Raw genomic sequence first — 8,370 nt, 5'->3', positions numbered from 1 at the left:
CTATTTCTTAATGTATAGAAATGAATAGATTTCTCTGCAGTTTTTTTGGTGATATCTTTAAGATTTTCCATATATTGTATCATGTTATCTGCAAACAATTTTACTTCTTACTTTCCAATTTGGACTCTTTTTACTTCTTTTTCTTTTCTGATTGCTGTGACTAGGACTTCCACTACTACATTGCTTAATGTGGATATAGATGATTTCACTATTTTTATCTTTTACCATTCTATCAGCTTTGTGGATAAATGACTTAATACATTGTCAATGTCAGTAATACCTTTACTGTATATTTGCCTTTACCAATGAACTTTTTCATTTAATCATTTTAATTTTGCTAGTTCTGGCTTTTTTTTTTCCCAAGTGGAGAAGTTCCTTTTACATTTCTTCTGAAGTTGGTTTGGTAGTGCTGAACTCTCTTAGCTTTTGCTCATAAGCTTTTAAAATCTTTTAAATCTGAATGAGAGCCTTGTTCAGTAGTTTAGTCTTGGTTGAGGGTTTTCTGTTTCATCATTTTAAATACATCATTCCACTCCTCTTGGCGTCTATGGTTTCTGTTGAAAAATCAGCCTTATGGGAATTCCTTTGTATGTTACTTGTTGCTTTTCCTTTGTTACTTTTAATATTCTCTGTCTTTAATTTTTGCCCTTTTAGTTATGATGTCTCTTGCTACAGTTCTCTTTGGGTAGATTCTAAACAGGATTCTCTGCATTTCCTGTACTTTGATATCTATTTCCTGTCCCACGTTAAGGAAGTTTTCAGCTATTATGTCTTCAACTATGTTCTCAGCCTCCTTCTATATTCTCCTTCTGTCTATATATAGTCTATATTCTACATATTCTGTCGGTCTAGATTCTCTTCTGATGCTATTTCAGAGGTCTCTTAAACAGTCCTCCTTTCTTTCTTTTCTCTTTCTTTTCTTCTGTTCAGCCTCGGTGATTTCCACTGCTGTGTTTTTCAGCTCATTCATCTGTTCTTTTGTTTAATTTAGCCTGCTTTTATTCCTTCTAGAATGTTTTTCATTTCAACTTTTGTATTCTTCATCTCTTTTTGGTTGCTCTTTATACTGTCTCTTTGTTAAAAACTTCCAACTTCTCACTCTGTGCATCTATTCTTCTTCCTAGTTCTTTGATTATTTTTACAGTCACTATCTTGAACTCTTTCTTGGGTAGGCTGCCTATATCCACTTCACTTAGTCCTTCCTCTGTTGTTTTATTTTGTTCCCTTTTTTGGAACATATTTCTCTGACACCTTATTTTTCCTGATTTGCTATATTTATTTTCATCTACTTGGTAGGTTGGTTATAATTCTAAGCCTTGGAGAAATGCATTTTCTTAGATTTGTTCTATATGTCCTGGCAGCACATTTTCTTCTTGTCCCCAGACTTGTATGCTCTAGAATTGCTTCTATAAGAGATGTGTGGTTTTTCTGGTTGGTGGGATAACTATGTGGGCAGCCTGGTAGGATTAGTTGACAACCGGTCCAGTTGGTTGCTAGCTCCTGCCTTGTGTGAAGATTGTCAGTGGCTGGTTGTCAACACTAGGTCACAAAATACCAGATTGAAGAATACCAAGGACCCAAGGGCTAGTGATGGTTTACTGGTTGGTAGAGACTAGTCCAGGAGACCCCAGGGCTCTTGGAGTCTGGTTAAAGAGCATGGATGTCCTAGAACTGATGTTGGATCACTGGTAAATGGTGTTTCCTCCTGATAATGTTGGCCTGGGTTTTCTTGAAAGGAGTCTTAAGTCAGCTTGATGGCTAGAAGGTGAGACAATTAGTTGCTTGGCCTGACGCATCCCAGCAATAGTGACTATAAACCATTGGATCAGTCCTGGATTAATAAATTAGAGGAAGGATTCCAAAATAACACTTGCATCACCAGTGTCCACAAGGTAGAAGGAGCTCCCCCAAGTGACTTCCACTAGTGTCTATGTCCCCAGGGTAAGCTGCAGTCACTTCCTGCCTCTCCAGGAGAATCTTCAGCATCAGCAGGTTGGTCTGACCTAAGCATGTAGCAAATGATGGCTTCTTCCCTGAGCTCTGGAGCCAGAGCATATGAGATTTTGTGGATGTCATTCAAGAGTGACATCACTATTTCCTCTCACACTCTGGAACTCCCCAAAGTAAGCCCCAATGACCTTTACAAACAAAAGCTCCAGGGATTCATCTTCCTGTTATAGTACCCCATGCTACAGAACCCACATGGGTCTTGGACCTCTCACTCCTAGGGGTGAACCTCTGTAGTATAATTATTCTCTTCTTTGTGGGCAGTCCAATTGAAGATATTGCACTTGACTATATTGCAACTCTGTCCCTCCTACCCATCTCATTGTGATTTATTTTTAATAGTTTTAGTTGTGAAGGATCTTTTCTAGTAGGTCTGGTCTTTCTTCATTGATGGCTGTTTTCCAAATAATTGTGAATTTGATATGCTTATAAGAGAGTGAGCTCAGGGTCTTTCTACTATTCCATCTTGCCAACTCTTAATTGAATTTCATATTTAAGAATTAATAATCACATAGTTAATAATTTCAGCATAAAATTTAAACCAGCCTTTTTTGGAAGCAATCTATCCAACAAATTACAACAGAAAAATAATGATTCCTATCTCTCTCACTGCATTCCCACTATGGAAATGTATTCAGACTCAAGAAACAGAGAAATTTATGTAGTTGAATTTGCAGGGAGAAGGTGCAACAGTGCCTAAAGCCATAATTTGTAACAGCACACTGAAAAATATTCATCAACCACAGATGGAGCTCAAATTATCTGCAATACATAACTGGGAATACCTGTAAGTTAGAGGTAGTTCAGAAGGCAATAAAGTCAGTTGACAGATTCTTCACCAAATGTTCCTTCTGGAGACCTGTCTAATACCTTCAAAGGGAAAATCACCCTGTTGCTAGATTTGGCATATTGCTTCAGAGACAGCCTCCTGGTGTATTTGCTTGTACTGATAGTAATTTAAAAGTGACCACACATTTTCCAGAACAATATAGGCTTGCTTATAATGCTATTTATGATCCAATATAGATTTTCTTTTTTTCTCTAAGTGCTAAAGAAGAATAAACATCCATGGATAAAAATTTGTTCACTTTTTGTTGGTTTACATTGAAGAGTTTTTTTGTTTTGAAAATATGCTAAAACCCACTTACAGATTTAAACTGAAAGAGCAATATAAGCCTAATAAATCACTTTTAAAGTATAATTATTATGTATCAATGAAAAATTAATTTAAAAATCATAAGACCTTGTCTACTAAGCAAAGCTCTAGCTGGGAGATACTGGTAAAAATGACAAAGAGGTGATTATATTTATTCTACTTTTTCATAATCATAACAGTATGGATTATGTATTCATCTCAGATCATTAGAAAACTTATGGTGAATTTCAAACAGATTAACATTTATAAATATTTATATATATTAATATATAAATGAATATACAATTGACTCTAAAACTGAATGGGTCCACTAATATGTGATTTTTCAAAATCATAAATACTACAGTACTACACAATCTGTAGTGGTTTGTATACATGTAAGTGGTACCACAGATGCAGAGGAATTGCATATATGAAGGGCTGACTATAAGTTATACACACAGATTTTCAACTGTGAGGAGGGTCAGTTCCTCTAACCTCTACATGACTCTTGAACAAGAGTCAACAATATTAAATGAACAAATTAATAAATATATGACATGCAGATAGATGGTCTCAAAGAATGAGAACAAAAGATAAGTGAAAAACAATAGATTACACATCCTTAAGACTGTCTTAAAAAGAAAATAGATCTTTAAGTGTGATCACTGGAACAATAGCATAAGTACCAATTGGAAAACTGCTAAGAATGCAAATTCTTGGGCTCCTTATCAAACCTGCTGAATCTAGAACTCCAAGTTTGTGAATCTATAATCTGTGTTTTAAAATGTGTTCAGGGGTTCCTGGTGCATAGTAAAGCTTAAGAAGCATTTTCCTAAGATCACCATCTGTGGATCCTAATACTCATATGAAGTAGAATTTTTGATTCCTTATGAAAATCCTGTCCTTGCAGAAACCTTAAATCTCCATTTTCCTCCATCACATCTTTGTGCCTTTCTGACATCAGTCATCATGCTTTTATCCAACTCAATAATAGTTTAATATGCCTAATAAATTACCTACAAACAGAAGCTTGATCTCACTTTATACCTACAGCCACACTAAGGTCAAGTGGGCTTTTAGTGCTGCTTCAAAATCTTATTTATAACCCAGACAATTCACTCTTCTATTCCCCTAGACTATCCCATGCTATCTTATGTCATAATCCAGACAATTCATTCTTCTATTCCTCTAGACTATCCCATGTTATCTCATCATTCCATTCCAGATCTCTTCTCTCAACCTCATTCAAATTGGATAATCATGCTTCCTATTTATGGGGAAAACAGAAAATATCAGAATAGGATTAGCACTTGAGGATACCATCATTTTTAACAACTTGCATCCTGCTCATTTACTCTGCTGTCTCTACTGTCCAAGTGAAAGTTCTAGGTGTGCCTCTATTAAGGAGGAAGTCACATCTTCTTTTATTTCATCAAGGAGAGAAGTATTAAAAAAAAAAAAATAAGCAACCCTTTCTTGCATTATTTTATTTTCCTCTTTACAGAACATTTTTATAAGCATATAAACACCTTTTTTTTTTTTTTTTCCCATTAAAAAATCCTCCCTTGACCCACAAGATGTGTTACTGCGTCTTCAAATCTTTACTGTCATCTATTCTCTCTTTGTTTTCTGCTCCAGGCACATTATCTCGTTTGTGGTTCCCCAAGTACTCCAGGCATGTGACTGTGTGCTAAGCCACTTCACTCGTGCCTGACTCTTTGCAACTCTATGGACCATGGCGTGCCAGTCTCCTCTGTCCATGGGATTCTCCAGGTAAGAATACTGGAGTGGAATTTCAGATCGTGGTCAGAGAAGGTGGGAGCTTATTTGAATAAAACTACTCTGCTGACCTGACAAGACCCAGCTGCCGGCTCAGCCCCAGCTCTGGCCTCAGCCGCGACCCTGCGAGGCGATGGCTAAGGTGTCAGTATTGAACATGGTGGTGCTAGAAAATCCGAGCCTTTTCCACAGCCCTTTCTGTTTTGAGATCAGCTTCGAGTGCAATGAGGCCCTGGCAGACGACCTGGAGTGGAAGATCGTTCATATTGGCTCAGCCGAGAGCGAGTTTGATCAACTTGGTGCTGGTCGGCCCTGTCCCCGCAGGGAGACACATGTTCATCTTTCAGGCGGATGCCCCAACCCATCCCTCATCCTCGAGACCGATGCCCTGGGGGTGACCATGGCCCTCATCACCTGCAGCTACCACAGACAAGAGTTCATCCGAGTCGGCTACAACGTCAACAATGGGTACCTCAGCCGCGAGCTGTGCAAGAACCCGCCCCTGAAACCACACTTCTCTCAGCTCCAGTGGAACATCTTGGCCTCAAATCCCCGGGTGAACTGCTTCCACATCAACTGGGACAACAACACGGGCAGGTTGGAGGCCACAGAGAACCAGGAACCAGGATCCCACCCTGGGCTGCAGTCTCCCCCTCAGCTGCACCAGTATCAAGGGCTTGGGTTCCCTGGCTGCACAATGGGCCTCCTCCCTGAGAACTCCAGGGACTGCATCTAACTGTGGGACTCCAGGCCCTACCTGGACCCAGCCGGGACCATAGCCAGTCTCCTGGCACGACTCTCTCCCCAGAGAGTCTCAGGGAGGCCATGTGGAAGACTTTGGGGTCATGAGCTATATCCAGACCAGTCAAACCTTGGCCCCCAGGAAGGAAGGGGCTTCTGGTCTCTCCTAGCCCTGGCCTAGAGGATCATCTCCCCTCTACTGCCCAGGCCTGAAAGAAGCAGGTACTCAGTTCTTAATTCTTTCTGTCTTGTGTCCTTTCTCTCTTCCACACACACTATGAACCCCATCTGTGGGCCATTGTGCCACCGTCATCCAGGGAGTGCCATTAACCCAAAAGTCTTCTGACAGACCTCCCAGGCCTGCCTTGAGGCTTTCTTGGTCAAGGCCTGGCAAGGCTCTGACCCTGTTGGGCCAAAGGTTCTGATATTCACTTCCCTTCCCAACCATCTGAGCAGATCCTCCCAGCTTTCTGGTGTCCCAGGCCAGGAGTCTTGGTAGAAGATGGACTCAGACACAATGTCTGTCTTTTTGCTAGGATGATTTTTAGGTCTTTTCAATTCAGTAGTCCTCTGGAAAACTCTATTCCCATAAAAGTGGTCAGCAGGATGCTGAGAAAAGATGGTTGACTCTCCTTTGTGTCACAACCATCTTCCTCTTACCTCCCAACTGGATCCGGCTTTCCCTGGAGGCTGCCCCTTGGAGACAATGGCCTGCTATTATCAGTCTGTCTCAATATCAGTGTCAGGACCTCTCTGCTTCTGGCTGCCTTGTTCTGAGCTCTGTCAAAACCTCTAGTTCTCAGGTCACATTGCAGACCAGGGAAGTAGTAGGGACCCTGAAAACCTCCCTCTCCTGCTATGTTCCCCACCCTCACACCCATCTCCTCACTGCTATGTGGGTGCTGTTGTGATTGCAGTTTGTATATTAAAGAGTTTTAATATTAAATGTTTAGTTGGTCTAAAAATAAAAAAGCACTTCATCTAAACTCTTTTCTGCTTAAAAAAAAAAAAAAAAAGAATACTGGAGTAGGTTGTCATGCCCTCCTCCTAAGAATCTTTTCTCTGAGCAGCCTTCTTTGCCTGGAATTTTCTTTTCCCGAACAGTTGCTTGGTTGACTCTCTCATCTCTTCAAGGCTCACTTTATCTGTGAGACCTACTGGAATAATCCTACTTATTAGTGCACCATCATTCTGAGCCCTAGTACTCCTGCATCTCTTATTTTTACAAATTTTCCTTGATTCTATAACCTGTAGCATGTTCTAAAACTATGTAACTTACTCATCTATTATTCTATTAAAATATAAAATATAAGATCTAAGGTAGAAAAATCTATTTTACTACTTATCTATCCCATATCTCGAATAAGACTGAACTTTTGCACGTTAAGTATTTGTTGAATAAATTCAGGTAAATAAATGAAATACACTAATATCAAGATTTTTTAACATTTAACATTAACATAAAATGGAGACTCTAGAGAACTTTGAGTTGAAACACATATTTTATGAATAAGAATTTTACATAAGGCTCAGAAGTGATGGGGATTTATTGCTTTCACAGTATTTTGTGGTGATTCATTATCTCTTGGAAAATTTGCTCAAACTCAACTTTCAGTTCAGTTCAGTAACTCAGTCATGTTTGACTCTTTGCAACCCCATGGACTATAGCATGGCAGGCTTCCCTTCCCTGTCCATCACCAACTCCCAGGGCTTACTCAAACTTTTGTCCATCGAGTTGGTAATGCCATACAACCATCTCATCCTCTGTCATCCCCATCTCCTCCCACCTTCAATCTTTCCAGCATCAGAGTCTTTTCCAAGGATTCAGTTCTTTGCACCAGGTGGCCAAAGTATTGGAGCTACACCTTCAGCATCAGTCCTTCCAATGAATATTCAGGACTGATTTCTTTAGGATTGACTTGTTAAATCTCATTGCAGTCCAAGGGACTCTCAAGAGTCTTCTCCAACACCACAGTTCAAAAGCATCAATTCTTCAGTGCTCAGCTTTCTTTATAGTCCAACTCACATCCATACATGACCATTGGAAAAACCATAGCCTTCACTAGACAGACCTTTGTTGGAAAAGTAATGTCTCTGGTTTTTATTATGCTGTCTAGGTTGGTCATAGCTTTTCTTCTAAGGAGCAAGCATCCTTGAATTTCATGGCTACAGTCACCACCTGCAGTTATTTTGTAGCCCCCCAAAATAACATCTTTCACTGTTTCCATTATTTCCCCATCAATTTGCCATGAGGTGATTTAACTGGATTCCATGGTCTTAGATTTCTGAATGTTGAGTTTTAAGCCAACTTTTTCACTTCTCTCTTTTACTTTCATCAATTGCTTCCTGACCTGCATATGGATTTCTCAAGAGATAGGTAAGGTGGTCTGGTATTCCCATCTCTTTAAGAATTTTCCACAGTTTGCTGTGATCCACACAGTCAAAGGTTTTGGTGTAGTCAATAAAGCAGAAGTAGATTTTTTCTGGAACTCTCCCACTTTTTTGATGATCCAAAAGATGTTGGCAATTTGATTTCTGGTTCCTCTGGCTTTTCTAAATTCAGCTTGAACATCTGAAAGTTCACAGTTCATATACTATTGAAGCCGGACTTGGAGATTTTGAGCATTATTTTGCTAGTTTGTGAGGTTAATGCAACTGTGTGGTAGTTTGAACATTCTTTCACATTACTTTTCTTTGGTATTGGA

General features: G+C 39.6%; 1 pseudogene; it reads left to right on the top strand.

The window, feature by feature from the left end:
• The first annotated feature begins 5,057 nt into the window (after positions 1–5,057).
• Positions 5,058–5,660, top strand: LOC136146140 (histone chaperone ASF1B pseudogene; annotated as a pseudogene).
• Positions 5,661–8,370: the final 2,710 nt, after the last annotated feature.

The sequence above is a fragment of the Muntiacus reevesi genome, chromosome 13 (assembly GCF_963930625.1).
Source record: "Muntiacus reevesi chromosome 13, mMunRee1.1, whole genome shotgun sequence".
Classification (NCBI taxonomy): Eukaryota; Metazoa; Chordata; class Mammalia; order Artiodactyla; family Cervidae; genus Muntiacus; species Muntiacus reevesi.
Note: the sequence above shows the minus strand (reverse complement) of the source record. Positions and strands in the feature narration are given on the sequence as shown.